The sequence below is a fragment of the Myripristis murdjan genome, chromosome 21 (genome assembly GCF_902150065.1).
Source record: "Myripristis murdjan chromosome 21, fMyrMur1.1, whole genome shotgun sequence".
NCBI classification, from domain to species: domain Eukaryota; kingdom Metazoa; phylum Chordata; class Actinopteri; order Holocentriformes; family Holocentridae; genus Myripristis; species Myripristis murdjan.
The window spans coordinates 33844352-33853972 of NC_044000.1; positions in this window are offsets into that span (position 1 = coordinate 33844352).

Below are 9621 nucleotides of genomic sequence, written 5' to 3' on the forward strand. Positions count from 1 at the left end.
AACCAACTAAATAACAAGAGCAGCCAGACCCAGCAACCTCTGCCTATCACCCAAAATGTGAAGTATGACTTGTAGCTGACACTGACCCTGACCTTTGACCTAGATACTCCAAAATGTAATCAGCTCATCTCTCAGGCCTCACTAGGCCCTCCATGAACTTTCAGCCAAATCTCTCCATCCCAGACAAACAAACAAACAAACAAAAACACAGAGGCAATGGCATAAATAGTATGAATGTGTAGAAATACAGGTTATTAAAGATGACGCTATAATAGTGTGATAATGTAATGTATATAATGCAGTATCAGTATATACTAGTATTACTATATATTACAATAATAAATACAAATAGGCCCTTTGCTAGTATATAGTGTGGTAATAATTTACCGTATGCTATAATAGATAGATAGATAGATAGATAGATAGATAGATAGATAGATAGATAGACATACTTTATTGCAGGTTGTCCAGACATTGCACAGGAACAAAAGTAGAACTACAGAAACTCTGCCTCTCAACACTAGAAGAAAAATACATCTTTAGAAAAATTAAACACTACAAGTAACAAAATAAATAAAGTGGATCAACACAAAGAATATACGAAAATGGAAAAACCTCTGCATACACCATAAGAGTAACAAAAAATATAATATACTAAAATATGTCTGGAGAATATCTACAGACCTTTCATTTTTATATCTTTATGTATAATGAAATATATCTGCAGCACATCTATAGAATAGAACATGTATGTAAATAAAATAGTGATATTTGACCACCATGTAGCGCTCACATCACAACAACACACACACCACACCAGAGGACAGCGTGGACAGCAGGGTTGGGTGAGTTTTGGAGATCTGGGTATGGAATTATCATTTTAATGTGCGATGTAATGTTGGCTTTTATTTCGAAGGCAACGCCGCTCACTTCCTGTCCGGGTCTGTCTCTGTGTGACTTGACGCTGCTTCCCCTTGTCGCCGCTGCGGCTGCGCGCTGGACCGTCCAGCGGTTGAAGTCAGCGGGGAGAAAAACAACGGCGGGGAGTCGGTCACCTGCGCCCCCTGCTGGAGAGCCACATGTGTCAGACTGGTGCCATGCAGGGCCAAGAGGCTGTGAAACCCCACCAGGTGAGCTCACTGATCACCTTCAAGCAGAGAGGAGGAGCCAATCATCAGTGAACTCACCTGGTGGAGTTTTTGGTTGGAGTGAAAACCTGCAGTCTCAGCCTCCATGGCACCAGTTTAACAAGGGAAAGGGTCTAAGGGTTTCACAGGGTAACCACAGGAAATCGATGCAGGGTTAACCCTCTGAAACCCTCACACTCACTCTGTTTTGAAATGTACAACATACATATAAAATTTGAAATAGTTTTGTTTTTAATCACTATGTTATCTTAGTGTTTTGTGAGTACAAAAAATCTCTCAAAAAAACTCTCTAAAATCCTTAATTTAACCCCAAAAGAAATTTTCAAATAAATAAACAAACAACAAAAATGTAAAAAAGAAAATGAAAAAAATTGCAAGACGAAACTACGTTTTGCATCTTCACTGGCCAAAGTAGCAATTTTTTTTTCCAATACTTTTGAGAGAAAAGAAATTGAATTCTGGAATTTTTCAGTTAAACGACATTTCAAAATAATATCCATGTCTTTAGATACACTATATTGCCAAAAGTATTTGCTTGTCTGCCTTCACACACATATGAACATCAGTGACATCGCATTCTTAAACCATAGGATTTAATCTGATGTCGGCCCACCCTTTGCAGCTAGAACAGCTTCGACTCTTCTAGGAAGGCTTTCCACAAGGTGTAGGAGTGTGTTTATGGGAATTTTTGACCATTCTTCCAGAAGTGCATTTGTGTTCTCTCGGGTTCAGGTCAGGACTCTGTGCAGGCCAGTCAAGTTCTTCCACACCAGACTCTGTCATCCATGTCTTTATGGACCTTGCTTTGTGCACTGGTGCAAAGTCATGTTGGAAGAGGAAGGGGCCCGCTCCAAACTGTTCCCAAAAGTTGGGAGCATGAAATTGTCCAAAATGTCTTGGTATGTTGAAACATTAAGAATTCCTTTCACTGGAAATAAGGGGCCGAGCCCAACTCCTGAAAAACAACCCCACATCCTGCGAGGCCGCTCAGGCCAGGCTCAGGATCCGGGTCTGGGTCAGGCTCAGGCTCAGGCTCAGGCTCAGGCTCCGAGTCTGGGTCCGGGTTAAGTTGGGCTCTAACTGTGGTTCCTACTGTGGCTGCGGCTCAGTGTCTGCAGAAACCCACTCTGTCAGCTCGTCTGTCATCATCATCATCATCATCATCACTGAGGCAGACTGGAGCCCGCTCGGCTGCCGGCCCCGTCTGAACAGCAGGAGGCGCTGAGCTTCAGATTTGTTTTACAGCTGCGTCTCTCCAGGCCTCATCAGCGGCTTCAGGAGCTCATTTTGGGTTTTTTAACACTTTTTTTTTTTCTCAGCGAGACACGTTGCCATGGAGACCGCTGCTGCACATCCAGCCTGATCCACCGCTGCCTTTGCTCTGATCTGATGCAGACAGAAAGAGACAGCCAGAGAAACGTCTACAGATCTGAGTCTCTGAAGATCAATCAATTCAGAAAGTTCCTGAAACTCCAGTTCATGTTAGACGGTCGTGATGCTGATTAAAAACAACAGACAGACAGACAGACAGACAGGCAGACAGACAGACAGACAGACAGACAGACAGACAGACAGACAGACAGACAGACAGGCAGGCAGGCAGGCAGGCAGGCAGACAGACAGACAGACAGACAGACAGACAGAAAGACAGGCAGGCAGACAGACAGACAGACAGACAGACAGACAGGCAGACAGACAGACAGGCAGGCAGACAGACAGACAGACAGACAGACAGACAGACAGGCAGGCAGACAGACAGGCAGGCTCGCTGTGTGAGCTGGAGGAACTTTCCTGAGGTCCAGGGTGAGCACCTGTACAAACAGCTACATGTGAGGCTGCAGCTACAGAAAACCATCTAGTTTGGCCTACACCACACAGAAAAGTAAAGGTGCTAACTGGAACCAGAAATGGTTCTTTGAGTGATGCCATAAAAGAACCATTTTGGGCTCCACAAAGAACCTTTTAGCAAGAGGTTCTTTATAGACCCATTTCTGTGGATGGGTTTTTTAAAGGATTCCCAAAGGTGCCTCAAATAACCATCAAAAATGGTTCCTTTTGGAGCCAGAAATGGTTCCATAATAATAAGCATTTTCAAGAAAGTTCTTTGTGGGGCCAACTGGTTCAGTAAAGAACCTTTTTTTTAAATGGTCCTCTAGTAATTTTTCAGAATAAAAGGCTCTCTGAGTGTTTTAAATCAGATAAGATAAGATAAGAGATGCCTTTATTTATCTCACAATGGGGAAATCCCCAGTGTTGACAGCAGCAGTACACGCACACACACACACACACACACACACACACACACATACCATGCACTCAGTGCTCATAGGTGGATGTAGATGACTGTGTGCAGGTTGAAAACCAGCATGAACATGTTGCTGGCCGGTTCTCCACGTTCCTTGTTCCTTCATTGGGTTCCAGACGAGCTATTAAAAATGTCAGCTGTGACAAATCAGTGAATAAGATGTATTACTGTTAACCTGCATTATTTGCTTATTTCCAGCGTTTGTTTGTTTGTTTGTTTTTTTTTTGTTGTTGTTTTTTTAAATGTTGATTGCATTTTGTGTCTGAGTAATAAACAACAACGTAAACAGAGAATCAGCTTTTTGGAAGAATAGAATATCCTATGGACTTCATTATGATGCCAGTTGCATTTACACAACCAGATATGAATAAAAATATTACAATGAATGAGAGAATAATAAAAGAAGTGCAGGAGGATGATATTGAATAAAAGACAGCAGGACGGGCTGTTTTCATGGTAACTCGTTTGTCTTCCACACAGATTTATTCTGATATAAATAGTGTTTATTAGAGCAGACGGATGATGAATGTCTGTGGTGTTTCCAGGCTGTTTGCCCCGCTGGTTATTAAAGAGTTGTTGGTACAAATGCAGGTAGCTTTCATTTGGCTTTCATTAAGTTGTTAATAATACATTAAATTTACTCATTTTGCATATTAGCAGCGCTGGAAAACTTTTAAATCATTTCTGTGAGAGTGAATCCATGAGGCCAACTTTTTCCTTTTTCCAGCCTCAGTGAGGAAACTGTCATCCTCTCACTGTTCTTCCCTTCAGTTATCCCGAAATTAAAACGTTCCACATCTGCCAGTGGGATGAGATAATCCCACCTGTTGATCACGTGTTAGTCCCAATGTTTTTCGAGAATTTTCTTTGATTCAAGTATAATTTTCTTGCCCTTAGTGGCTGATCTGCCTTCTGCTGCCTTTTTTCAGCAGATTTATGCTGAAAAAAGGGAAACTGACCTGGAAACAAGTGGGATTATCTCATCTCACTGCTGGATTTTATTTTATTTTATTTACTTTGTTTGATGAAAAACAAGATTTTAATCCAGAGAATGAGACTGCAGGAGTTGTAAAGCAGGAGATTTTTTGGAGTTTGCTTTGTCTGATGCATGATTCATGTAACCTGTGTGTGTGTGTGTGTGTGTGTGTGTGTGTGTGTGTGTGTGTGTGTGTGTGTGTGTGTGAAACAGAGAGCCGTGCTGTGAGCTCCATCTGGGAACGGGCGCGCTGAGTCAACTGATTACATAACGAGCTTACATCAGCAGAAATGCAGCACTGATCGCTGATTACCTTATGTGGGCCAACACACACACACACACACACACACACACAGCATGACAGAGCAACATGGGGCAGTGTGCCTGGAGAGTATAATCTGTATCGTCCTTTTATTTCTCCCCCATCTCACTTCGCTCTGCCGCCTCCAGTTTGACTTTTACACACTTTACACTCAGTTTCACTAAATACAGGCTCAGAAAAACAGCAGATGGAATAAAAACCAAACAAAAACATCCTGACAGGGTTTGCAAAGGAGAAAAAAAAGAATGGAAGGAAAACCCAAACGTTAACATCTAAACTCAATCCAAGTTCCTTTCCATTTCCCGCCTCTGCAAGTGAGTGATTCCTTACAAAACACACATTTTTTCACATTAAATCCTCATATTTGTGAAACATTAATTGAGGAGAATAAAAAACTGAACTCCTCTTAACTCTGTGAAACCCAGGAGCCCAGGGCCAGGCTTTTATTTTGACACACTGGGCTCTATTTTCGCAGACCAGGCGAGGCGGAGGCGCAGCACAGCTGCGCTGCGCCAACTGGGAGTGGCCAAGTGGATTTTGCTATTTTGGCACGCCGTGCGCCTTGGCGCAACTACTGCGCCGTTCCTCCTACCGGCGCAAGGGAGGAGAGAAGGCGTGGAGTGGGTTTGACACAGCCGATTCACTTTAAACCAATCAAATGAGCCCCTTTCCTCGCCTTTAAAATGCGCTGCGCGAAGGCGTAATGAACGTTCACACAATTGACATGGAGAAAGAGAGCAGCCGCGACACACACGCAGTGAGGCCAGTCTTGGCTGCTGGAAAGTCGCTGGAGCTACCTGCCATCCATCTGTCCATCCATCCATCCATCCATGCATCTATCCTTAAATTCGTCTTCCTGAGTCCCCTGTCTTTCCATTACCTACCTGCCTCGCATCTCTCTTTTTTCCAGCTCTGTCACCGTCTGTTAAAGTTATTGATTTTTACAAGCAAATATAAATTTAACTGTGAAGCCCCAATTTTTAATGAATGTTTTTACATCAAAGGATAATCCTCGCAGTATTCATATAAATACATGTTTGTTTTGCAACTTTTGACTCCTGTCACTTACTGATGCAACGACATACAAGAGATTAAAACCGGTTCATGAAAGCTTTTACATTTGCTGTTCTAAACGCCCAGAGTCTGGCAAGGAACCGATGCATTTTACATTTTCTATATGTGTAGAATCAGGGTTTCCCCTAGAAAAAAAATTGGCACCGGACAATGTGACCAGCAGGTTTTCAATTTACCGGACAAATGTTTGAAATTCCGGTCAAATATTATCTGAATTTATTGAGCTTAAAATTATATGCAGGCTACATAAGAATGACATCAAGGCATGTCAATTTATAGCGTAATATTTTTATTGAAAAGTAGGCTGTATCAAATAAAATTAGTGCCGTCAATTGACTCAAGTGCGTCTAAAATAAATAAATAAATAAATATTGCACAAGCCTGTGCTCTTTTAACATGAACATTGCATACAATTGCAAACAAATGCAACTACAATTTGCAAACAAAAAAACTGGCTCATACCATTTTAATAACGCTGCGTGCTGCCAACTTGAAATCAAATAGATGCAATAAAAACTAAATTCAGCAGCTGAATTAAAATCGAAAGTCTCAAGTGTCTCTCTGCAACTTGCAATGCGCATCAGTCTTGTGACCTTGTTCTGCCCCAGGCGACTTTGCTGCGCTGTTTTGATCCGGTTCTGCAGAAAAAAACCTCTCTCTCTCTCTCTCTGGTACACTGGAGACAGGGATCACGCAGGATATATATATATTTTTTTAAAATAAATAAATAAATAAATAAAATTACGTGAAAATTGACTGTTTTAATAAAATTCAAATTGTGCTTAGAGGGAATATTTTCACCGGGCATTTAAAAATTACCGGACTTTGGCTGATTTTAGGCTACCAGTCATAGTCCGGTGATTACCGGATAACGGAAACCCAGTGTGGAATATTTATATATATGGAAGAAGAACTGTGTAGTTAACACGAGCAGCTCCAGACACCATGACCGGAAAAAAGACATCACCATACTGGACACATTGTTTGACTGACAGGTGATCAGGTTGGGTTTCCATTACGCTGCCAAACGGTGCCAGTCTCCTTTGATCTGACATCAGTTGTGTCGGGACAGTCGATATGGAGATACATTTATGTGGTGATTGAGATTATAGCATTGAATAGTGGTTTTTGTGGGTATTTATTGCATTGTTACTGTGCCTGACAATCTGTGAGGTTTTGGAGACGTGTGCGCATTGCCCGCCTGTCAGCCAAACTTCCACTGCGTCGGCCCCGCTGCGCCTTGCGCCGAAAGTAGACGTGGTTTCAGGAGGCGAGCTTTTGGCGCACCTCGGCGAAGCCTTTTGGCACGAAAATGTCACTGCGCCAGGTTGAATCTGTCGGCACCTCCCCCTGCTGCGCCGCCACTCCCATCTCGGCGAACCTCGGTCTGGGAAAATAAGAAACTGTGCGCCCCACGGGTTGCGCTGGTCGAAAATAGCTTTGCGCGGGGTGCGCCTCACTGCGCCACCCTGCGCTGCGCCGGGAAAATAGAGCCCACTGACTTATCTAACACTAACTTTAACTGTCAAAATTCCCTCTATTTCTCTTTAAGAGGTGAGAGGGGAAGCCATGCAGCCGAGGACTGGGGCTGAACCCAGGCCTTCTTCTGGGCTGCTAAATAAAAATGTGCTTGTTTAAAAAAAAAAAAAAAAAATGCAATAAAAACAGGAACTGAGCACACATTATCATAAATTTTATTTGCAATCAGGAAACACCAGAGGCAGATTTAAGACCCATAAGAAACCGCTAAAACTCAAAACAGCAAAGTAAAAGTAGTCATAGAATGAGTGAGACATTAAAAATGAGAACATAAATAAAGTTAGGTCCAGGAGGATTTGGACGGTGACACAATATTTATAATTTTGCCCTTGTACACCACCACAGTGGATTGGAAATGGAGTAATCAAGACGTGACTGAAGTGCCAAACACTTTCAGCTTTAATTTGAGGGGTTGAACAAAAATATGACATTAACTGTTAAAGAATCACAGCCAGTTTTGTTATATATTGTTACCCCATTTTTCCAGAGGGTCAAAGGTAATTGGACAAAGTATACATAACATACATAACTATAAGGATTATATTCAATATTTGGAGAAAATCCTTGGCAGTCTATGCCTCCCTCAAGACTGGAACGCATGGACAACATCACCACATCCAAATTCAGTAACTCTTGGGCTGCTTTCGCAGTATGTTTGGGGTCATTGTCCATCTGCACCGTGAAGCACCATTTTATCAGTTTTGTAGCATTTGGCTGAATCAGAGCAGATAGTAGAGCCCTATCAACATCAGAATTCATCCTGTTGCTTCCATCAGCAGTAGGGATGTACCCGAACCCAAATACGATATTCGGAAGTCCACAAATAATGCTTTGATCCCGAATAGTTTTTCTGTCTGAAGTTTCTCCTCATTATCCGGGAGCTTTTTTCTAAAAAAAAAAACAAAAACAAAAAAAAAAACGTTAGGATGTGCGTTTTGAGCATGATTTTGAGCCAATTACAAGAGATTAAAACAAAATGTAACAAAAAACATGTTGGTGCGTGTTTTGAGTCAATCACATCCATCTGAGACACTGCCACACTTTGGTTTTGGTGAGAGCCCTCAGGCTCGGTCCCTAACGTCATCGCAGAGGAGCAGCAGCTGAACACGAGCAGGCAGCGCTGCAGCAACACAAAAAGCATTTTTCTCATAGACAATAACGGGAAAATAAGCGGCTATAAAACGGTGGAGACATGTTTTTGAGTGTCACAACACCCACGAAATGACTCGTTTCACTAGCATAATTTGATCCATTCAGTCCGATTACGTTTGGAAAGTCTAGAAGAGCCGCACGATTAAATTAATTTATTCCCATTCTAGTTAGCCAAGAGCTAAACCGGAAGTTAGCCGGCTCACTCGGCGGAAGTCTCTAGTGCGCCCACTTCCAGTTTCTTCCCGAATCCGAATAAAGAATCCGAAGTTTTTTTTAAAAAGCCCGAATCCGAACCCGAATACAAATAGTGCAATGGCTGTACACCCCTAATCAGCAGTCCCATCATCAATAAACACCAGTGACCCAGTTCCACTGGCAGCCATACAAGCCCACGCCATAACACTGCCTCCTCCATGCTGGACAGATGATGTGCTCTGCTTTGGGTCATGAGCTGTTCCTTTCATTCTCCACACTTTTCTCTTCCCATCATTCAGGAACAAGTTAATCTTCCTTTCATGTGTCCAAAGAACCTTGTTCTAGAATCAGCCAGGCTTTTCTAGATGTTTTCTGGTAAAGTCTCATCTGGTCTTCCTGTTCTTGAGAGACACCAGTGGTTTGCCCCTCGCTGTTTACCCTCTGTGTTTATTTTCTCACAAACGTCTTGACTTTAGATTTGGGCAGTGATGCTCCTGCCTCCTCCAGAGTGTTTTGGACTTCCCTAGACGTTGTGAAGGGGTTTGTCTTAATCAGTGAAAGAATTCTTCAGTCCTCCACTTTATATCTCTTCTGTGGTCTTCCAGGCCTTTTGGTGTTGCTGAGCTCACCACTGCATTCCTTCTTTTTCAGCATAAACCAAACTGTTGGGTTGTCAGCTCTTAGGATCGCATGTTGACGGTTCTGATAACCAGCTACCAAATGCAAATGCACACACTTGGAATGAACTCCAGACGTTCTGTTTTCTTAATTTGTCATGGAATAATAAGGGAAAAGTCACAAGTCAGTTTCTTTTCTTTTTTCTTTTCTTTTTTTTTTTTTTTTTTTTTTAATTGACTGAAATGAAACTTGAACCCCGTGGTAAAATTTGGCTGCTTGCTGTGGCAAATTA